At 44.1% G+C, this 24,041-nt stretch overlaps 1 protein-coding gene and 1 long non-coding RNA gene across 13 annotated transcripts in view; one reads left to right on the top strand and one right to left on the bottom strand.

Annotated features, from left to right (window-relative positions):
* Otud7b (OTU deubiquitinase 7B) overlaps positions 1–12,399 on the bottom strand; it is a 60,422-nt gene extending 48,023 nt beyond the window's left edge. For 3 of the 10 annotated variants that reach the window (XM_087624237.1, XM_087624224.1, XM_087624241.1), the window contains exons 1-2: positions 12,126–12,396; positions 8,047–8,104 (exon numbers count right to left, since the gene is read on the bottom strand). The gene's annotated coding sequence lies outside the window, so the exon portion shown is untranslated. 10 annotated transcript variants of the gene reach the window in all.
* On the top strand, positions 11,473–16,783 carry LOC134485652 (uncharacterized). 3 transcript variants are annotated; one of them, XR_015676571.1, is made up of 3 exons: positions 11,473–11,932; positions 12,286–12,769; positions 16,248–16,783. It is a non-coding gene; the product is annotated as an uncharacterized LOC134485652 (long non-coding RNA). The 3 variants fall into 3 exon arrangements; XR_015676572.1 differs by lacking the exon at positions 16,248–16,783 and having other exon boundaries at positions 11,473–11,921; positions 12,286–13,005; XR_015676570.1 differs by lacking the exon at positions 16,248–16,783 and having other exon boundaries at positions 12,286–13,005.
* Positions 16,784–24,041: the final 7,258 nt, after the last annotated feature.

Genomic DNA, 24,041 nt, shown 5'->3' with positions numbered 1-24,041 from the left:
TTTTTTAATCTGCATATTAACAATTTCAGCCTACCTTCATCTCATACTTGGGCGTAGGGCAAATCACTGAGACCCAAACAATGTTATAGTAGGACTCTATACTGCAGAATGTGTTTTTGAAGATTTTAAAACAATCATCTGTAGCTTTTGAAACATCCTGCCCTCCTTAATTAAAAAGAAGAGGAAGGGAGTTGGGGATTTAGCTCAGTGGTAGAGCGCTTGCCTAGGAAGCGCAAGGCCCTGGGTTCGGTCCCCAGCTCCAAAAAAAAAGAAAAAGGAAAAAAAAAAAGAGGAAGACAAGAAGAAGAAGAAGAAGAAGAAGAAGAAGAAGAAGAAGAACAACAACAACAACAACAACAACAACAACACCACGACGACGCAGCAGCAGCAGCAGCAGCTGCCCACCGCCATTTCCAGGCAGTGGTGGCACAAGTCTTTAATCCCACCATTGAGGCAGAGATAGTGGGCTCTCCAAGTTCAAGACCACCCTGGTCTACAGGACATCCAGGGTTACACAGAGAACACCTGTCTCAAAAGACTTTAAGAAAGAAGTCGCATGTTGTAATGTGGCAATTGCCACAGTAGACAGGCTTAGACAGGAGGATTGAATTCTAGGCCAGGCCAGTATGAGCTACATAATGATGCCCTATCTCAAAAAGAAAAAGAAAAAGAAAAAGAGAAAGAGAAGAGAAGAGAAGAGAAGAGAAGAGAAGAGAAGAGAAGAGAAGAGAAGAGAAGAGAAGAGAAAAAAAGAAACGCAAAAGTGAGACGCTAAAGGTGGGACACCTGGGGGTTGGGGATTTAGCTCAGCGGTAGAGCACTTGCCTAGCAAGCGCAAGGCCCTGGGTTTGGTCCCCAGCTCCGAAAAAAGGAAAAAAAAAAAAAAGGTGGGACACATGATTATAAACACACACGCCCACACACGTGTGTGTTGGGGGCTGGTGAATTTTAATATCCACCTCTAGCAAGGATGTCAGACCTTGGTGACTGAAGCAGAATCTGATAGGCAGTGAGTGTGGCTGGCCACAGGCGCACAGGAGGATCAAACGGCACCAGGATCAATTCCCAGGAGTTTCACCACTTGGATGATATCACCTATCAACTCTTGCTTCAACTTCCAAGGAATGTATGTATGCTTTCATTCCCTGCAGGAAATTAGTCCTGAGTGTACTTAATGGTTATCTCAATATGGTTTTTATTGCAAAATGTTTCTTCATAAGCTTTATTTTTACAGGGCCATCTCAAAACTTAAAATTAAGAATTTACTAATGCAATGGACACTGTTATTTATTTGTTAATATGACCATTTAATCACTAATCATGACTAATGATTATTAAATGTCTACTTAGTACTAATTACTGTGGTAAAACCCACAAAGAAAACAAAAATAAAAGAGACTATTCCTGCTTTTAAGGCACTTACAATGCTTAGAAGAGGTATATCAAATGCATAAGTAAGCCAAAGTGTGAGACTACACAAACACCACATGACAAATACCAATGAATAGTACAGCTTGGCAGTGGGCAGCCGGTCAGATCCGACTGGAGGACAGAACAAGAAAAACCTCTGTAAAAAGACCAAACGCTGAAGCTTAAAGGTTGGGTAGGGATGCATCAGTAGTGGAAGGAAAAAGTAAGCTTAAAGATTGACAACTATATTTGTAAAATATTTTAAAGATTACAAGACATACTAAACCAAGTCTGATAAAATATTAATCTTCTTTAAATTTGGATTGTGAGCTCAAATTACCTGTTGGGGCTTTTTTCCTAAAATTTTCTAAAAGTTTAAAATAGCTCATCAGGTAAAATTGAAAAGTAGTAGCACACAACTTTAATCCCAGCACTCAGGAGGCACAGGCAGGTAGATCTCTGTGAGCCTAGGCTAGCAGGTCTACAGATCGAGTTCCAGGACAGCCAGGGCTACACAGAAAAACCCTCTCTCTCAAAAAACAAAACAACAACACATGGAAAAAGAGGGCTAGGTAGTTGGGACAATGGCAGAATCACAGGCTGGGGACACAGCACTTGCCTAGCATGCAAAGGTGGCCCTCAGGTTGACACCCAGCACTGCAAGAGGAAAACCAGAAATGAGATCTATTAACAAGTGCACTAACAACACTCAGAAGCAGGTTACATCCCCTAACCTTTTAAGGCCGTGCTTTTCACCCTTCCGAATGCTGGGACCCTTTACACAGTTCTTCATGGTGTGCTCACCCCCAACCACAACATTCTTTTGTTGCTACTTCCTAACTGTAATTTTGCTACTGTTATGAATCGTAATGTAAATATCTGATATGCTACACCTGTAAAAGGGTCATTTGACCCCCACCCCCCAAAAGGGCTGTGACCCACAGGTTGAGAATCACTGTTTTAAGGGAACATGTGACTTTTGTTTTAGGCTGAAGAGCCTCAAACACTTCATATAGTATACAAAAGAAGTGTCTAGAAGGAGGGGGAGTAGTGGTTGACAATACAGGCTAAGAATGAAGTTTTTATTGCCATCCCAAATCAGATAGCTGAGGGTACTGAGAACCACCTTCCCAAATAACTTAAATGCCAGAGGAGCCAAGTCATCTCCCCCAAAACAAAGCAAAGGAAACTTCCAACTACAGAGGATTCCAGACAAGAATTGACTGTGAGTAGCTCTTCTGTACCTCCTTTCTCCCCTCCCCCAGCACTCACAAACAAAAACAAAATGTACCCTTGCCCACTTGAGAAAGAATCAGGAATTGGCAGCACTGCTGAAGTGGACAGCTTCCAAACCAAGCCCTTCTCTGGGGAAGACATTGACAGATCAGAAAACAGAAGGAAATGGCTAGTTAGTCAAGATCTGAGGAAGGCCATCAGTAGGTACCCATCCATCCTTCCAAACTTCCCAGTGTCTTAACTTCCCCAGGGGAGTCAGGAAATTGAAAATGTTCTCTATCTGATCCTGTTCTTCCCCAGCAAAGAATGACAAACAGGCAACTCTTATATTAAAACCAACTTCCTTCCACAATTGAAGAAAGAGTTCAGATATGAGTACAGTGTCTGATTTACCTCTGCTTGTTTGTTTTAGTGTGAGGTTTTGTTTGTTTGTCATTGTTGTTTTTTGAGACTCTGTCTGTAATCCAGACAGTCCTGATACTATGTAACCCAGGCTGGGTTCAAACACCCAGAAGTCCTTCTACCTCAGCCTATTAAGTACCGGGATTACAGGCATGAGCCACCAACCTAGCTGGAGGAGTACAAGAGGATGATGACTCCTGCCTCAGCCCCCTAAGTGCTGGAATTACAGAAGGAGGCCACCATACTCAGCCATAGACTATTCCTAATAACAAAAGTTTTGCTGGCCCAACTTACGAATAAGTTTAATAGAAAACAACTTGAAGGGAATAAAGTGGGAAAGAAAAATAGATCTACACACTCAGTAAAACCTTTACTTCCTTCTACATCTAACTATTACAGTTGATAATTCTTCTACATCTGTTCATCTCCCTCCTAGGCACCTAATTAACCCAGGTCAAAAGCCCTTCCTCAGTGGTATTTTCAATGTAGCATTTTCTCAATCAAACCTTGGGAAGTATCACTGTTCACTTTGGTTTAAAAAGACAGTGGAATAGGGTAATAAGTCAATCTGTGGTCTAGCATGACACAAGGTGGGAGAAGTAAACAAACACTGAAATAGGGCAGGAGAGAGAACAGTGTGGTGACCTCACATCTATTAATCACCTGCCAAAGGCCAGCCACTGGAAACTCAATTGTACATGAGCTATCAAAACTACTCTGGTTCTGATTAAATCCTCAGGTAATCTATTTGAAAATTAATAAGAAAGCATCATAGTCCCTCCAATTCTCTGACTCCATAAACTTCACCAATAAGTTAAGTAGGAAATTACTACAAGGTCCTCTGCCTTGTTCACCTAGAGCACACTTTGTACACCACTGAAAGAACCTTTCTTAGATTTGAAACTTATCCCCATATGTTTATAATCCTTTATTACCTCACCATTTACTGCACTATGAGATAAAGGTCTCCTGTGGTAGAGCACATGCCTAGTGCACATGAAACACTGTGTTCAATTCTCAGCACCACAAAATAAACACAGGTCAGGCATAGAGGTTTACATCTGTCCTTAGGAGCACTTAGGAGGCTAGCAGAAGAGCTATAAGCTCAAAACAAGTCTGAACTGTGTGTGTAGTTAACTTCCAGGCCTGTCTGGGTCACAGTGTGAAACTCCATTTCAATAAATAAATGGATGCATGGACGGATGGACAGACAGACTAACAGGAGATAAAGCTCCAGTGATCCATCCTTGCCTGATCTTCTTTGCCAGCCATTTCTTAGATACTACATGAAACTGTCTGTTTCATGCCTTTTAGGTTCTTTATTCCGGCTCTATTCTCAGGCTAGAGTGTGCTACTCTCGGTCTCCTGTAGGCTATATGCTTAGCTTATCATTCATGGGCCAACGTCCTCTCCTGTGGGAGGCTCTGTCCTACCACTACATGCCCAAGGCAGAACTGATCTATGGACCCCCCCTTTGTACCCCGTAACTTTCATTACAATATCTATCACACTTCAGTACATCTATATATACTATCTTTCAACTAGACCAGTGGTTCTCAACCTTCTTACTGCTGTGATGACCCTTTAATAGAGTTCCTTCTTATGGTGATGCCCAAACACAAAACTATTTTGTTGCTAACTTCATTACTGTAATCTTGCTGTTATGAATGTAATATAAATATCTGATATTCAGGATATCAGATATACAACCCCTAAAGGGGTTGTAACCCATAGGTTGAGAACTGCTGAATTAGACCCTTATGCTTCTTGCATTTTTCTGACCTGTTTCCATCTCTTTAGTGCCTAGGACAGAGTCTGTAAGATGGGAGACACCCAAAAGACACTAGACGGGACCTGAGAGGCTCTGCCAGAGCCCTACTGATACAGATGAGGATGCTTGCAGCTAACCACTGGACCCCAATGGAGGAGTTAGAGAAAAGATTGAAGGAGCTGAAGGGGTTTGCAACTCCATAGGAAGAACAACAATATCAACCAACCAAACCCCACCAGAGCTCCCAGAGACTAAACCACTAACCAATGAGTACACATGGAGGGACCCATGGTTCCAGCCACATATGTGGCAGAGGATGGCCTTGTTCAGCATCAATAGGAGGAAAAGCCCTTGGTCCTGTGAAGGCTTGTTTCCACAGTGTAGGGGAATGCCAGGGCGTTAAGGTGTGAGTGGGTGGGTGCAAGTGGGAGCATCCTCATAGAAGCAAGGGAATAGGGAGTGAGTATGGGAGAAAGGGGAAAGGGGATAACACTTGAAATGCAAATATATAAAATATCCAAGAAAAAAAAAAGAAAAAGAAAACAGAACCAAATAAACAGGAAAGAAGAAAGAAGAAAATAAGGAAATCTAAGGCTGCAGATATGGGTGGGCAAGCATTTAAGAGCACTTGCTGCTCTTTCAGAGGACCAAGGTTCAAGTCCCAGGACCCACATCAGATGGCTCACAACCACCTGTAACTAGTTTTAGGGAATTTGGTGCCATAACCTGGCCAGGAGATACATGTGTGTGGTACACAGACATATATGCAGGCACTTCCACATACATATGAAATTTTTTAAAAATTTAAAAATAAGGAAATCTTCATATGTCTGTGTGAGTCAATGTCTCCTACAGCACAGGGCTGACATGGTTGGTCCTGTCTGACTCATCACCATGTCCACACCCAGTCCTCGCTAGTGTCATCGACCCTCACTATCTCATTTCCACTCTTCTCTGTGTTCTACCTCAAGACTCTTCTCAGGCCTCCTCACGTCACAGATTCCAGATAGCCATCTCTTTTCCCTTTACAACAACAAGCCAGCTTGCATGTCACCATTCTAATAAAACCCTTCATGGGTTCCCTAGACCCTGTTTTTCACCTTTTAACACAAATTTATTAGTCTACCTTTTAAAGACTGCCCTGTTCCCATAAACACAACCCCAGACAACGTAAATGTCACCACTACTCAGGTCAACCTGGTCAATGTCTTTAGAACATTTTGACTACTGTCCTGTTTCCAAGACTTTGTTTGTGCTCTCATTACTGGCACCTGCCATTTAAGATGCTGCACCATGCCACTAACGCTGATCTGAAATGCCCGTCTTTGCTCTCCAGCCTCTCAGGTGCTAGGATTGGGTATTACAGGCAGGTGTCAGTATGCCTGCCTTTCCTAATGCACTCTTTAAAAGCACTGGAAATTCTGTAATCCCTCTGTGGTACCTTTCATAATTACCAGGGTACTCTTTTCCTAAAGTATCCATAGTATAAGGCCTGGTCTGTGCAGTTAAATTAAATTAGAATTTAAGTTTCCCACTTAAAAACCATGCCTGGCATGTAAACAGAGGCTCAGCAGACATCCATCCCATTTCTCTTACTTGCAACTGGACCCACAATCTTAAAGGGCACAAAGCTGCCATCCCCCCCATCTCCGTCCTTCAAGCACTTAACATAGAACTGAACTCACAGAAAATAAAAACAAGTTTAATTAATTCCTCTTACCCAAAACTAGTTCTTAGAAGAAATTAAGGGATAAGACATAACTAAACAAAACAGTTGACAATAATCCCAGTCGAGCTGTACATGATAAGATTCTTGTCTTTCAGCCAGAATACAGCAAATACAGAGGCGAATGCCAGCAGCAAACCACTGAACTGAGAATAGGTCCCCTGTTGAAGGAATCAGAGAAAGAACTGGAAGAGCTTGAAGGGGCTCGAGACCCCGTATGTACAACAATGCTAAGCAACCAGAGCTCCCAGGGACTAAGCCACTACCTAAAGACTATACATGGACTGACCCTGGACTCTGACCCCATAGGTAGCAATGAATATCCTAGTAAGAGCACCAGTGGAAGGGGAAGCCCTGGGTCCTGCTAAAACTGAACCCCCAGTGAACTAGTCTATGGGGGGAGGGCGGCAATGGGGGGAGGGTTGTGAGGGGAACACCCATAAGGAAGGGGAGGGGGGAGGGGGATGTTTGCCCGGAAACCGGGAAAGGGAATAACACTCGAAATGTATATAAGAAATACTCAAGTTAATAAAAAAAAAAAAAGAAATACTCAAGTTAATAAAAAAAAAAAAAAAAAGATTCTTGTCTTTTCTGCCTCTGGTTTCCAACTCAGAAATATAAGCACCTGTCGGGAGGTAAGTTATAAATGGTGCTCACGACATCAGAGTTTTGTAATGACTACTAGAAAGTGGGGGCTGGCAGGGATAAGGGTGGCACGGTCACTAGTGAACAGCTGTGTGCTTTTGTTTACTGTTTACATGTGGAGGCTTATCATTCCCCCTCCCTTTTAATTAGTCATATTATCAAAAAAATTTCCTTTAGGATATCTGAAGATTTTTCAGTACCCAAGATCTTAAGAAAGCTAACTTATGAGAGGCTGGTGGTGCACACACCTTTAGTCCCAGCACTCCAGAGGCAGAGGCAGAAGCAGGAGGATCTCTTGAGTTTAAGCTCCGTCTGGTCTACAAAGTAAATCCAGAGAAATCTTGTCTCGAAGAGACAGACAGACAGACAGACAGACAGACACAGACAGAAGCAGGCAAGCTAGCTAGCTAACTTTAACAATGCAGTATAATGCAGTAAGATTCACCCAGATACGGTGAATGAAGATTCATTCGAGCTAGAATATAGACATCTACCAAGTGTTCTTATGCATGAGGGAGACAGCCCGAGAGGACACATTCAACCTTCACAGATTTTCAAATTAGCATACATTAAGATACTTAGTATAGTTTAGTTTTAATTACCCATAAATGGACTATTAATTTTGTGGATTTCTAAAGCCAAATATTTAAAGCAAAATAATTGTATGTTATTATTCCTACAGTCTTTTCACAGCTACCAGGTAATACAGGCTCAGAGACATAAATTTAACATCAGTATAATCCTAAATAGTAAATCTGGCTTTAAAAATAATACATTTGAAATAATAAACTCCTTCATAGAGTGTTGAATTCTTAGGCCAGTACTCTCTACATTAGCAGAAACATATCATCCTTACCACGAGCTTTTGAGTAGAACCCCGCCATAGTCTTGCGATTTTCCCACAGGCTGGTGCACTATGAAACAGGGACAAGCAGAGCTCAGACAGCAAGGTATGCAAATACAAAAGCTTCTGTACGGGACCTTATGTCTACCACGGAGACTGTATCTCTTTGGGTCAGAATGGTACAGAAAAGAAGCAGTGGAGTCACAATGTACCGGTTCCTGCCTGACTCCTGTCCCTGAGTCCTGGACCAAAGGCCTCAATATTTCTCATGAAATCCACCCTTTGTTCAAGGACCTACAATGACTCTATTGACCCTTCTATCCCCATCAAACAGGCTGGCCTCTGAATCCCTTCCACCCTCTTACTCCCCATGGCTTGAACAACCCACATTCTCTCCAGTCACTCTCACACATAACTTAGTCATTCATACATACCACAAGTCACTGTACATTACACATCCTATACTTTATTTGGAAATGCTTTGTTTTGGGGCTTTTGAGACTGGATTTCACATATCCCAGACTAGCAATGAATTCCGACCCTCCTGCCTCTATGTCCGAGGAGCAGGGACTGCATATGTCTACCACCACATTCAACTTGCTCAGTGCTGGGAACAGATTTAGGGACTTCTGCAGGTTAAGCAGCATCCCCAGCCCCTCAGAAAGTCTTTTCTCTTACTGCTAACACAGAGAACAATTTTTCACTGACTTTGATGTAAATACTTATAGGTAATGGCAGAGAAGTGACCTGGACAAAGTCACAACGTAAAGAGAAGAATCAAAGTGCATCTAATTTCACAGCCTCTACTTTTATGTGACTAACCCATAACCTCCCAAGTCCATTTCAAAACATACTAATTCAGAAACTTTTTGTGTAATCTCATTAATTCCTTGGTACTTCAAGTTTTCTCCAGCCCATACATACTCCAGTACAGTACATTAAACTTGGTTTTGTTTGGACAGTTTCCTACATTTAAATAGTCTAAACACTAAAGCTTCTTTGCATTTATGTCACGGTCATCCTCTGCCCTGCTCCACACCCCATGTGCAGCTTCCCTATCCCTCATCCCCTACTCCAAGGGGAAAGACATATTTTTACATCTTTCTGTCTCCCCAGACACGGGAGCTTTATCCAGAGGAGTGTTCAATCATTATTCAGCAAGAATTTTTTTTTTTAGTTCTCTCTTCTATTATCTTTTAAAAAGTCAATTGAATTCAGAAAGTCATGAAAAAAAAACTGCCCTGCACACATTTTAACTGTACGAATTTATCAGGCACTAAGATTCCAGCCTGCTATTCCACTGTCCTTAGGTTCCAAAGGACATATATTTCTGAGACCACATTTGCCAAGATTTTTCCCTTTGGTGGGGTCAAGTGTTTGTGGTAAGAACACTTCCTTAGACAGACAGACAGACAGACAGACAGACAGACACACACACACACACACACACACACACACACACACACACAGTCTCTCTGTCTCTCTCCAATAATCTCAGCCAGCACTGTTAGAATACTTGAGGGACTTAGAAGCTCAGAAACTTTAATAAGTACTATAATGGCCCCATAACACAGTGAACATTTATTTTTGATACTAAATTGTTCCACAATAACTCACTTGGCTACATACAATGTACCTCAAATTTCTAAAAAGTCATCAAAGAACTGAGAAGAGCAGCAGATATACTGAGCTGCTTGTTCTACACTCATTCTTAGGTTTATTCAAACTCTTCAGTCCACACCCAGTGGAATAACATACACAATTCAACAAAAGGAAGTTAGATACTGAAATTACCCATATGTCATAACTACAATTGGCACCAGCCAACTCACATGGATTCAAGCAACTATTAGCAGTCAAGACTCCAAGAGGATATGTGTGATTTTTTTAAATCCAATTTTCCACTAATAGGTAGAAGGAGATGGGGGAGGAAAAGAGAGATAAGGCAATTATTACTTCCAGAACATTTCCAAATCTGTGACATAACTCCATCACAGCACACCTAACACTGAGCATCAATCATTGGTCACCTTGCCTTATTCAACTCATTGGAATCCACTGCTGGTCATCCTGCCTTATACAACACCCTAGCCTTTTTCCTTTGACAAAGTTTTGCTTTTTTTCTCCTCCACAGAGAAAGTCCCTGGTGCTAAATGAAAGGGATAAGACAAATCAGAGCACTAAAAATAAATAAATAAATGAGTAGTAGTTTGGAAACTACCTACCATCTTTACTTCCTACTTAAGCGTTATGTCCAAAAGACATCTATTCAGTTCTAAATTATTCACGTTAATGGATAATGATTGGCAGAAAGGTGCTGATAATCCAAAACAAGAGTGAAAAATCGAAAAAGAAAAATCTATTTTGGTTTTAGAATCTGTGTTTTCAGCATATTTACCTTCTCAATTATGCCGAGCATGAGCTAATATTTGTGTTCATGTGCAATCTCTAAGTACACAGAAACCGGCCTGGATTAGGAAGGTGCTCTGAAGACGCCAATTCACTAACAAAGTTAGAACAGACTGCCATTCAGCCCTGTATGGAGGAACAACAATTTCTTTTCTTTTACATTCTGTTCAGCCCTCAAAATATCAATAGACTAGCACAGCAGGTTAGTAAACTTAAAAGACCTGCTTGAAAAACAATGAGGGCAAAGAATGTAATTAATGCCTCATTGTTTACCTAGAATGTGTTTGTTCATTTGTAAGTTATGAACCGCCAACTTTTAACTACAAGTCTGATTCTCCCTGGCAGACTTCTCCATCCCTCAGGAACAGAATCTCACTTGCTAAGAAACACATTTCCTAAATGTCCTCTTAGCTATGCAATATAGAAAAAAATTAAAATAGAAATTAGCTACTCCTTTGGAGTCTTCTTACCACCAAGACTTCTTATTTTTCTTATCCACCTCAAACAGGTTTTGAGAGACAAAAGGATCCAGCCTCTTAAAAGACCTAAGTATATTGTAGGAAAAGCCAAAGACCGACAAATTACCAGCTTTTAAGTAAAACATCCTATGTAGTATTCACAAAAAGACAAAGGAAGCAAAAGCCGAAGTCGGGTTAGTGACTGGCTTTGCAGTCATGAAAATTTCCTAAGAAGTTTTTTTTTTTGGGGGGGGGGGGCGGATAACTTCTTAGATCAAATTTCACCAGTCCGCTTCCCTCAATTTCCCTATTTTTACAAGTGTTTTGTGCCCAGAAAAGACACCTAGGTTAGACAGACACTCTATCACCAGAGCTATCACCAGAGACAGACTCTGAGGGCTGGTCCTTGTGAGCCGACAGGCTAAAAATACGCCGGCCCAGTAAACAAATCCCATTCCATCTCGACAGGAGCCACACCGTTAACCTAGTAATTATGAGAAGAGTGAGATCACGCAGCCCCCAGCTTACTCATCATCAGCTTCTAAAGTTTCCATCGGCTCAGAGCAACTTTTCTTTTTTTCTAAAGTCCATAAGCCTGCTCTAGAATTTCTACACCTACACTCACACAGAGTCAGTCTCTGTCTCAGTCAGACACACTCTCACTCTCTCACTCTCTCTCTCTCTCTCTCTCTCTCTCTCTCTCTCTCTCTCTCTCTCTCTCTCTCTCTTCCCGCCCCCCCCCCGTGCTCTCCCTCCCCACCCCCCTCCCTCCATTACTGGACGCACCTCGCTTTGGCTATCGTTAAGAACAAACTTGTCTTTTCTTTTTACTTTTATAGTGACTTTAAAAGAACTTTATCCTACTGGTTAGAGGTGGGCCAGCGGCTGCATCTAGACCTCCCTAAAACTCCGCCATCCCTCTCCCAAAGTCTATCTGACAAGAGGGGACCATCCAAACTGCCCAGCACAGCTCGGGAAAGGACAAGAACCGCCCGCTAGGGCTGGGAGCGCGGGACGCAGGTGAAAGATAGGTGCGAAGGGGTAAGGTGGGGACCAAGCAGGGAGCGGCGAGGCGAAGAGCGGGTACTCAGGGGAGATGGCTTCAGGTGAAGTCTGGTCAGAAAGAGGGGGCAGTGGAGCTCGACGACGCAGAGTTTGGGGCGCTGGAGAGGCGGGAGGGGCGGGGGAAAATGGGGAGGGTGTCAGGGCTGGGGGCTCCGTTACCCTCGCGACTCTCAGGGCAAGGCTTTAGGCCGGGGCGGAGCGCGGGGCCCGGCCGCCTCGCCTCATTCCTCGGCAGTGACCCCGGGGTCCGAGCGGCCCCTCCCCCGACGACGATGGAGGCGGAGGCGGACACTGCGACCGCGGCTGTTGCTCTCCACAGGAGATGGAGCTGGAGCCAAGCCGGGACTGACCGGAGCTGGCCTCTTCCCAATGGCTTTCCGCCGGCTCCACACCGGGTCGCCACTCCGACTCCAGCGGCTGGTTCAGGATCGGTGGCTTTTGGCCGTCCGGCCGGAAACAAGCGCCCGTTTCCGGCCGGAGCGGGTTGGCGGTGACACCCTAGCCGCCCCCGGGCCTCCTCCCGCCCGGCGCGGCCAGCCCCGCCCCGCCCCGTCCCGCCCCGCCCCGCCCCTCCCCTCCCCGCAGCAGCCCCGCCCTCAGGACCGCTTTGGGGTTGTGGCCGGTTTGGCGCTTGCCCGGCGCGTGACCCCGCGCGTTCTTGGCTCCCATCCCCGATCCCCTAGGCTGAAGCACTTTTGAGCGGGAGCTGGGAGCTCGGCATGGACTGTTAAGACTTTGGGGTCGCATCAGTTGGCGCCAGCCCTAAGGGAAGAAATGGAAACCAGCGGAGTAGCTTTCGAAAGGTGAGAAGGATAAAAATACTTGAGAAGAAGGTTGAAATTCTAGTTACTCCACGCAATCCTGGACCAACCAGAGTGAATTGAACATCGCTTCTTACAAACCAGTCCCACCCAGTTATGCATTCCCCTTGTTCTTTCACTCTTGATGTGAGCCTACCCTTTTCTGTATTTACTTGCATAACAATGACTCCCTGGTGACATCCCTGCCACAGTCAGTAAAAGTTTTTTAGTACTTTTCATTGTTAATGTGTTTTTACAACATTACAGCATAATTCAACGCCTGTACTTATCGAAGCTCTACTATGTAAAGGCACTGTATTCCATAATACTGGAAATAGAAAACTCAACAAGATATAAACCCCAAGCATCAGCAACCTAACATTTTAATATTAATAAAATTCACTGGAGTAGTTTATATAAAGCAAAAGGAACATATATGTCATGTAGGTTCCTATGAGCTGTGCCTAGGAGCACACGAACAAGCCATCTCAACCTTCATATTTGTAAAAGAATATGGCCTGCTTCTAGAAGAACCACGTCAAGTCAAACACAAAGTGGACCCAGCCTATACCATACTCTAACCAAATGAATCCTAAATTTGAATCCAGACCCCTAACATCATGGTGCCCAGTCCACACATTCAAGGCAGTGTTTGTTATCAAGGTTATGTCCACTGGGTTTATGTGAAAACACATAATACAGTTGGCTTTTCATTTTCCTCTCTATTCTCTGAGGCTTTTGGTTTCTAAAGAGAAAGGACAACAGAATTATCCAACCTAGGAAACTGACACCTGAAACAGGAAACCCACGGACCGCCTTATCTCTTGAAGAATACCCTTAAGTTTAGAGTTGAGAGTTTAGGGCTGAACTTAAGGCCATGTATACATACCTCAGCCAGGCAGAGCAACCAGTACTGGCATAGAACATACCAGAACTTACAATACAACTTAACAAGCAGAGCCATTTGGCCAGAGTTTAAAAGAGTCAGGGAGAGGTTGGGGATTTAGCTCAGCGGTAGAGCACTTGCCTAGCAAGCGCAAGGCCCTGGGTTCGGTCCCCAGCTCTGAAAAAAAAGAAAAAAGAAAAAAAAAAGAGTCAGGGAATACTAGTTATAGCTACTATTTAGGGACAATTTTGAGAAGAGGATGGGATTTGATCTCACTGAATTCCATAGATCATACTAGACCCTGTTAGCTAAGTCTGAGGTGGGAAGGCAGAACTATGCAAAACTGAGAGCTGTTTTCACCAAGGCCTCCAGGCCAAGGTCACACTCATCAATTAACTATGCTTACACCCTCTCACAGACTCCTTTGGACCAGGTATGGAGCTCAGAGGTGCTCCCTACCTTGGGTATAGACAGATGTTTTTTGTGGCAGTGACCACAAAATGCGGTCCACATTCGAAAGCTGAGCTAGGTTGCTGGTCAAAGCCATTTAAGCGACTGTACATTGTAGGCCTGCCTGGAAATTTAGGGATCAGGAAGTGATGGGGTTGCAGTTGCTCTGTGCCTGTTCCTTACTCTGACCATCCGTCAGGCATTGTTGTTTGTGTAATTGCTCAATGGGCTACTTGTCTTTGGCCAGCTCTGTCTGTGTGGGTAGCAGTGTGGTCAGCTGGGCTGGAAGCCAGGCCACCTGGGTTCTGATCCCAGCTCAGCCAGTCCCTAATCCATTAAGTGACTCCCTTCCCATGCCTATGCTGTCAGTTTCTTTGCCTATAAACTAGGAACCACTTCTCTTGCCGTGTGTAGACACTGTCAGTGTCCAATGCTGGGAAAGCTACCACCCGCTAGTAAACAGTCACAGCAACCTGAGTATAGCTGAGCCTTTTTGTCTTCTTACGAGATAGAATAGTAAGGAAAGAATGGACAAGCATCAAAGGAAACCCCAGCAGTGTACACAGGCCACGCCCCTCATCTGCCGCTCCACTCACTGTTCCACCCTGGCAACTGTTTTTGTTTCCTTGTCTTAGTGATTCTAAGCTTCAAGAAGCTCCAGGAGCTTTAATTCGAGTTTCACCAACGCTGCTCCAAGGAGACTCAACACTAGGCCGATGGGTACGGTGCAGGGGAAATATTCAGAGAAAGCTGTTTTGCAACTAACCAGAAAGGAAAAAAGGAGAAATTATTTGCATTTATATGTTTTTGTGGTAGAAAAGAAAACCAAACTAAAATAACTTCCTTTCTACCACTAGGACTATAATTTAGAGCAGTGTTTCTAGGACACCTTTAAAACTATGTACTGTACATGCTTAGGAGTGTCAGACTAACTCAGAATGCTTGGGGCTGAAGACCATAAATCCATCTGTAAACATATATATATATATATATATATATATATATATATATATAATACATATAATATATATAATATATATTTTAAAAATATTCAGGGCTTTTTCTAAGCTAAAGCCATTCCTATCCCCTAACCCAGAAATTCTATTCCTCAGTATTTATCCACTAGAAAGGAAAATATGTCTATGAAAAGCTTATATATAAATGTACATAACAACCTCCTTTTTGGTAGCCAGTAAATGAAAATTTTTCAAATGACCACAATAAAATACACACACACACACACACACACACACACACACACACACAGAATTCTTATAAAAACATAAATAAGCTACCTTTTTATTTAAGACATATCTTAATTTATGTATTTAAGTATTCTCCCTGCATATATGTGTACCATGTGTGTGCACTGTCCATGGAGGCCAGAAGAAGAGTGTCAGATCCCCTGGAACTGGAGTTACAGATGGTTGAGAGTCACATAGTGCTAAGAACTGAACCTGGGTCTCCTGCAAGAACAACAAGTGCTGTTACCTACTGATCCATCTCTCTAGCCCTTCAAAAACTTTTGACTATTGATGTTTGCTCAATTGTAGAACCCTTACACAAGGACCTGGATTTGATACCCGGCACACACACACACACACACACACACACACACACACTCACACTCACACTTACACACACTCACACACACAAATTGTCAAGGAAAAAAAGGCATTTCTATAAAACTCAAATTCTAGAACAGCCAAAAATACACAAAAGGCCATGGTCACCTATTAAGGGAGGAGAAAAATTAAAGGGTCATAAGAGGATTTCTAAAGTGTTGGACACATGTATGTCACATTGGGGATTTTGTCTTAATTTTAAGGGATTGTTTTACATATATGGGGTATTCCCTGTATAACATGTATATCTATGCACCATGTACCTGGTTCCCAAGGAGGCTAGAAGCGTGCAGTCTGCTCATATACCCTTGCTAGATCATACCTCCTGATACTGACACTCCAGTACTCCAGCGATCCCTCCTTACCAAAATGACACCAACACACGTAGCTATTCTTGGCTGTCAATTTGACAGACCCTGGGAAGCTGCAACGTCAAATGAGGCTTCGTCTCCACCAGACTGGGCTCTGTGCATACCTGTGGGATGGATGTTTATGTTTCTTTGTTACTACTAATTGACAGAGGAGGACCTAGCCCCCCCGTAATAGGCCATCCCTGTGCAGATGGACCTGGGCTGTATAAGGAAGCTGAACTGAGCAGAAACAAGAGTAAGCCAGTAAGCCGCACTCCTCCGCACTCCTCTGCAGCCTGTCTCGGTTCCTGCCTTCCGGTTCCTGCTTGAGTCCACGCCCTGAATTCTTTCGAGGACTGACTACTATAGTCTATAGGATAAAATAAATCTTCCTTTCCAAGTTGCTTTTTGTCATGATGTTTACCATGGCAACATAAAGCAGATCAGGACTCTTAACTCATGTCTGTCTCTTTCCTCTTTGCTAAGAAAGCCTTGGGTGCACTCAACAGTAATCCTTCTCCATATGACTCTGAACTTCAGAGGAGGCTGTTTCTGGGGAGGGGGTAAGGGGAGGAGGCTGGTCCTGGTGAGCGGGTAAGGGAAGTTGTTGGCCAAACACCAACAGACAATCACGAAACTCCATTACCCTCTGTTTGTCTTTGTTTAGACAGGGAGTTGAATTCTGACCAATATGAAATGCAAAGAAATCTGCTGGAGGCTTTTTTGGGGTATTGGGTGGGGAGTGTTCTTACAAAAAAACATGAAGAAAGTATTTTTTTTTCCTGCTATTTGAATATTGTCTTTTGAACTGTTGTGCTCATTGCAAGACTGGCTTGATACTCAAAAGGTAGCAGAGAAAAAGCAATTAAAAGAATCTGGGCCTTTAGTAAATGACTGATTTAACCAACCCTGGTGTGGCTCTTCTAGAAGTTTTTGTTACATAAGCTAATACATCTTACTTACTGCCTAAGCCATTTGAATTAAGTTTCTATGACTTAAAACTTAAAGCATCTTAACTGGTAAGATGACATTAGTTCTTTGGTATTCTAAAGAAATGCAGAATCTCTTAGTCTCCATTGTAAGCTCCTATGCAGCTGACCTCAGTCTGGTTTTAACTCCAGGACATAGCAGTTTTATTAATCTCCATCCCTACCCCTGTGTTCCTCTTCCTTCTCCACCCATATGTGCTGGTGAGCATTAACAACTCACTCTCCAGAGGGGGAAAAGGCACTTGTTGATTTCCACGACTAATGTGTGCACCGACAATGTCCTGCACACATTTTACTGAATAAGGGGTTGGGGAAAGAGCCAGCCTGATGTGACCTCAGCACACACCACTGTGATAACTTTCAACTTCCTCCCCTACTGAGATGTGTTCTATATAGGGCTCAAGGTATAAACTCTAACACTCCCTTTAAAGCTCCAAACTATAAATGTCTTCACTGGTCAGTCGGAATTTGACAACTGCTTCAGATTGTCCGTGTCTTGGTTCATAGTTAACTATTTAATTGATTTAAAGATAATGAGAAGGGGAAGCCCTGGGTCCTGCTAAGACTGAACCCACAGTGAACTAGTCTATGGGGGGAGGGCGGCAATGGGGGGAGGGTTGGGAGGGGAACACCCATAAGGAAGGGGAGGGGGGAGGGGGATGTTTGCCCGGAAACCGGGAAAGGGAATAACACTCGAAATGTATATAAGAAATACTCAAGGGGCTGGGGATTTAGCTCAGTGGTAGAGCGCTTACCTAGGAAGCGCAAGGCCCTGGGTTCGATCCCCAGCTCCGAAAAAAAAGAACCAAAAAAAAAAAAAAAGAAATACTCAAGTTAATAAAAAAAAAAAAAAATCAAAAAAAAAAAAAAAAAAAAAAAAGATAATGAGTGATGAACAAATGTACCAAAAGAGGAATTTGCCGGTGAGCAGTGCCAGAGCACCTTTGTGCACTTGTAAAGACTTCCTAGGATCAGTCATTAGGAAATCCCTGAGAGGAACATCTCTGCCCTGCATGGGCCCAAGATCAAACTGCCTTATGGCCTATAAGACTTATCAGCTGACAATTAGTGCTGAGCACAATCCCTGGATGAGCTGTGACAGGACATTAACTGAAGAGCCCTTGGCAGAGTTGGGTGTGTTCTTATTCAGGTCCTGATAAATCCCCTGAGGATATTAGAATGGCTTCTTCAGGCCAGAAGAGGCCAACAGGTTGATAAAGAAGAGAAGCCAGTTCCTTAGGCTGTGAGGAGAGTTGAGGGCTGCCTTACCTGATTGGAATGCCAACCGGATGGGTCAGCCCCATCTCCACCTTGCAGGTGACACACCCCCAGACTTGGAGGAAACAAATAATTAAGTCTGCTAGCACATTAGCCAAGGCGATGAGGAGAGGCCCAGGAATGAATGACTAAGTCACTCTGCCCCGTGACTGGGTGAGCCCTGGGAAGCAAGCCAAATTCAAGCGTATTCAGGGGTATCAAGCTCTGGCTGCTGTTTCCGGGTACTTGCTTGAGCTCCTTTAAAAAAGAAAGGGCGATGAATTGCTAATGTTAAGCTACTGTACATTAAGAATGCTTTCCTAGATTATGAATACATACTTATTTTCTGCATGGGGACTATATCTAGTTGGCATTTATTAGGCTTTCTTGGTGATGTGCTGCTGATGGTTGCTCTCCAGATGGATGTTCTGGAGCATCATGGGAATTCTCATGCTGTTGACCATCTGTGGAGATGCCCATAGCTGCTTCTTAGTGGGGGGAAAAAAGATATGGATCTGAACATGAAAAGTACTATTACTTAGGTAACACCTCTAACAATGTATAATTGCTTAGTTTAAGAAGAGTAAAATCCTGAGGTCTGAAGAAACTAATGGACTAAAAACCAAAAGCTAGGGAAGGCTTTTGATAGGAGGAGGAGGGAGAAAGCATCAGATCTGAGGACAGTTTGGTGAGAAAGTAGTGACTGTCATGAGTGAGAGGAAGGGAAACTGAGCTGCATAATGGGGGCTGATGGGAGGAGGTCCCAAGTGCTAGTCAGGAGTGCCAGCCCTACCCTTGCGGGCTCACTACCCCAAGGAATGCCCCTCCTCCACTTCTCTGGCCCCAGGTCACGCAAGAGTAGCAGCTTCCCCATTTACTGCCAATGGATGGTGTGGAATCAAGCCGTGGCCAGTTTACCCTAGGCCTTCTGTGTGAACAGTAAGTGCTCAGCAAAATGGAACTCAATACGGTATATTTGAACCTCGCGGCCATTTCCCATGTCTACCTGGTGTATGACAGGCAAAGAGTCAGTCACTTCTCCTAAGGAGCTTTCAAACCAGGAGCTGGAAGTCCCAATTCTTTTCTGCTTGGCGTAGGCCCTTCATTGCATCTGTGCTCAGGGTCAGATGGGTGTACGGGGACAACCTTTGACTGTTAAGTGTTTGTTCCTGAAAGAAACAGAGGGACTGCCTTGGCTGCCCGCCACCTGCAGTCTCTTCCTCTCTTCAGTTGGAAAGCCGGTACCTGTGATCTGCCTTCACACGATCACAGCTTCTCATACTTAGCAAGAGAATACGCGGGCTAATTTCAAGTGATGCCCAGCCCAGAGGGCTGATTTTGCTCTGGCCTATGACTCCGGCAGGGACCCCCACACCTTCATCTGTCCATCTATGATTAGGTAACACTGCACAAAGTTGGGTACCTGTGCCCGTTTTAGATTAGCATTCTGTTTTCGGTGTGTAAATCCACTTTCCACACCTCAATTCTCATTGTCATAGTCCTAGCTCACTCCCTCTGACCTTCCTAGTCCACAATGAGTCTCTCGCTCTGATACGGTCTTTTCTCATCTACTCAGGTGGGAACTCTGATCTGGTCATATCATTTCCTCTGTTCAAAAAGTCTTCAACTGTCCTTGAAGGGACATTTAACGATGGTCAATAATAAGAATAACATCATAATCTCTGTTATAATTATTGTGATTGACATTAGTATTCAGAGGATTGATAGACCGTTTTGGAAACATTGTGCAACTGGGAAAGAAGATATTGTTATTTAAAGCCAAAGCCACTCGGCATGGTGTCTTAGGCCTGTAACCTAAATCTTCAGAAGGCTGAAACAGAGGATTCAAGTCGGAGCCCAGCATAGGCTACAGTGTGGTACTACAAACAAAAAAAGCAACATCAATACCGACCCCCGAGGGAGAAGACATGATTCATATAGACCATAAAATGATTCTTCACACTGCCTCCGTTGGAAGAACTGGAAGAAAACTGTGGCCATTGACAAGCTTCTGCTGATTCTTCTCCTTACCACAAGACACATTAAAGAATCCCTTACTATTGTGGGGCAGTGGTGGCTCATGCCTTTAGTCCCAGCACTGGGGAGGCAGAGGCAGGCGGATTTCTGAGTTCGAGGCCAGCCTGGTATACAGAGCAAGTTTCAAGAGAGCCAGGGCCACACAGAGAAGCCATGTCTCAAGAAAATAAAACAAAACAAAAAGAAAACCCTGTTTATCATAACAAGGTACTTTAAAAAAAAACTGGGAGCCACACAGAAGATGAGGCACCTTTAAAGGAAGAGGTTGGGTCAAACAAAGCGACACTATGAGGTGTCACTGTTACCCTCCAAACCTTGCGTGAGACTGACACGTGTACGTGGATATCTTCCGTAAAGCAGGGTCACATCTCAGTGAAATGCAGTGCGAATGAGGATGGCGCATTAGCAACCAGAGTACACAGCTCCTCCCCCTCCTCCCCCTCCCCCTCCTCCTCCCCCTCCACCCCCTCCTCCTCTTCCTCCCCCTCCTCCCCCTCCCCCTCCCCCTCCCCCTCCTCCTCCTCCTCCTCCTCCTCCTCCTCCTCCTCCTCCTCCTCCTCCTCCTCCTCCTCCTCCTCCGTTCCCTGGTCCCTGGTCCCTGGGGAGACTGGGACAGTCTCACCACAGGCAGGGTTGCAGGATTAAGGCAATTTCATTGGAATCTCAAATCTGAGCACTTTCACAGGAGTGGGTTCCAACCGGGCCAGGAATGGGGATTCCTTTATTTCACTCCCTTGTCCTGGGAATGCCATGGTTGCCTGCATGGTGTACACTTCCTAAGAAAGTAAACGCTGACCTAGAGGTAGTGTCTTCCACGTCCCATTTCCGCTTCCACTTGGGATGGGAAGCCACAGGCCGTTGGGTTTTCTGCTCCTGTCCAGCTGTGATCGAGAAGCAGCGTTTCTTCCCTCCCCGTGTGAATGCTCCTTGAAGTCTTTATCCCTCTGTCCACAGAGTGGAATTTGGGCGAACCCTTTGAACAGCTCTTTTCTCGCTGAGGAAAAACACCTGTCTGTTCCCGGACTTACTGTCGCCCACACCCTTCACGGACAGGCCTCCCATGAGTAAACTTTGCTAATAAGACTCCACATAATTAGTAGAAGTAATTGGATCCAAAGAGAGAAATAATGGAAGACACGGCCGTGGTGTCCTATTTATTAAAACCAGTATCCTAGCCTTCCTGAGGTCCAAGGGAAAACAGAAAACGGCAAAGGGTAAAGGCAGGTTAGTAATAGACTTAGAATAACGAAGAGGGACAAACCAGTGCTCACAGGAGGCTCCTATGTAAAGGTCCTCCCTTCTCTGGGCCCTAAATTTGAAGCATTCTAGTGTTTCCTGGCTACATAATCCCATGTTGATGAGGAAGCCCAAGACCACCACATAAGTGCCCGTCTTGTGTCTGGAGACTCCACCCAAAAGGCCTAAGCCCACCGGGAGCCTAGCCCACCGGGAGCCTATTTAACCACATTGCTAGGGATGAACACATCACTGATAAAATTGTGTACCATATACTGTCACATCTTGGGGGTCCAATAATTCTACATTTGGATCTGACTTTGCTATGAGGAAATATTTGTCAAGGTAAGAGAATAGAACATCCTTTATTTAACAAGACTTATTAACTTTGTCTATAGCTTTCAAATATTTACATATATAATATATGGGCCTCTTGTCCCAGGCCTCACAAAAATTTAGGGGTAGACTTATTTAAAACAAACAAAAAATCCTTAGGACTAGATAACTACATATTTAATAGTAAAATGATTCTATAACTTATTAAAAACCTGTCAAAACCTAAATATTTAAAGTTATTGATTTATCTTGAAATTTTTCTTAAAGTAAGCAGACTCCTATATCTGTGTATAAAATCACATGTTCCTCACAAAACTTTTGTTGTAAGTATAATTGTTGGCGCTTGCTGGTTTCATGGTTCCCAAATAAGAGTTTGGATCTCCCACATATACACCCAGCTTCCCACTATACCCCTCACCCCCACACCCCATACTCCTAAACCCCACACTCCCACACCCCTACATCCCTCAGCCTCCACACCCTCATACTTCCCACACCCCACACACCCACACACCCACACCACTACACTCTACACACCCACACACCCACACCCCTTGCCCCCACACCCCACACTCCCCCACACATACACTCGCCACAGTGGCCTCTCTAACCCCTCCTGACCTGTGTTGAGGCAACCTGCCCTGTATATTCTCTTCCTGCCCCACCCCTCTCTTCTCTCCACAATTTGCATTAGCCAGACTAAAACAAAAAATGCTTGTGTGTGTGTATTTGTATGTTACATGTTTACATGTGGATGCCAGAAGTCTATGCTGTATCTTTCTCTCCACATTATTTTGTGTTACATTTATCTGTAGTTTATGTATGCATGTACACATGAGCATGGAAATCAAAGACAATCTCCTCTTGCTGTGTGTGCCAGGATCAAGCCTGTGTCATCAGGCTTAATAGCAACCATCTTTCCTGCTGAGAATCTCACTGGCCTGCTTACTTTAGTTTTTGAGGTAAGGTCTTTCCTTGAGCTGGGAGAGCACATGCGTGGCTAGACTAGCTGGCCAGCAAGCCCAAGCGTCTTCTGGTTTCTGCCTCTGGATCACTGATGGAGGTACACTATGCCCAGCTTTTACAAGAGAGCTGGAGATCTGAACTCAGGTCCTCATGCTTACACAGCAAATACTTTCCAACTGGACCATCTCTCCAGTCCCCCAAAGCAATGGGTTTTTAAGTACATAGTTTTAAGATTTGTCTGTTATTCGGTATTAAGTTTAATAGCAAACTTCCCCTCTTTCTCTCAAACCAAATACAAAGTATTTTAGTGACTCTGCACTCCCTTTGTGGAGGTCATAGCCTCTCTGAAGGAACACGATCTGTTTGCTGTATTAAATACCACATTGTTAAGGTGTTAGATGTTTTCCCCTAGCGCCATGAAGAGAAAGACAAGGCACGGGCATGGTCCTGGGAGGAGTTGAGTTGGCAGACTGTGTACAGCTCTGTCTGGGGCGGTATGACAAGGGGTTAAGTATCAATCTAGGAGAGCAGCTTCCTGCCACCTCATCAAGTCTAAGGGTCAAGTCCAGAGCCTGTAAGAGATGACATCACAGATCAGGAACTCCGTACTCTCTGGCCTGTAGTTACGGCAGGTATGAGGTGAAAGGGTTCTGTGCTGCTGTGTGCTGTCAGAGTCTCAGGGCTCGTGTCCTGTGAACCCGACACGGTCGACCCAGCAGCCTCAGGTCAGGAGAGCCCGTGTGCTCCGTGATAAGATGTGTCTAATTATTTAATCGGCAGTATTTATGGAGACCATTAAAGATTTGTTGCAGTGTGCCTGTGATCGGCCACTTCAGCAGCTTTCCTAAAGAAAGGAAGGAAAGGTGAGTAGGTGGACATTTAAAATTCACCAAAATTAGACACAGAGGTTACCTTAGGTTACTTTAGACTTTCTCTTGCCACCAAATACTATATCCAACCCAGTCATTTAGAAACACAAATAGTCTGTCATTCAAAAGAAAAATTTAGGCTGTCTGCTCATTCACCCTTTCTGTCTCTCTGTGTGTGTCTTTCTCTGTGCATCTCTCTCTTTCTCCATCTATCTCTCTATCTCTGTCGCTCTGTCTCTGTCTCCATTTCTGTCTCTCTTCCTCCTTCCTTCTC

This window comes from Rattus norvegicus, chromosome 2, assembly GCF_021556685.1.
Source record: "Rattus norvegicus strain SHRSP/BbbUtx chromosome 2, alternate assembly SHRSP_T2T, whole genome shotgun sequence".
Lineage (NCBI taxonomy): Eukaryota > Metazoa > Chordata > Mammalia > Rodentia > Muridae > Rattus > Rattus norvegicus.
The sequence above is the reverse complement of the archived record's forward strand: the minus strand, read 5'-3'. Positions and strand labels throughout refer to the sequence as shown.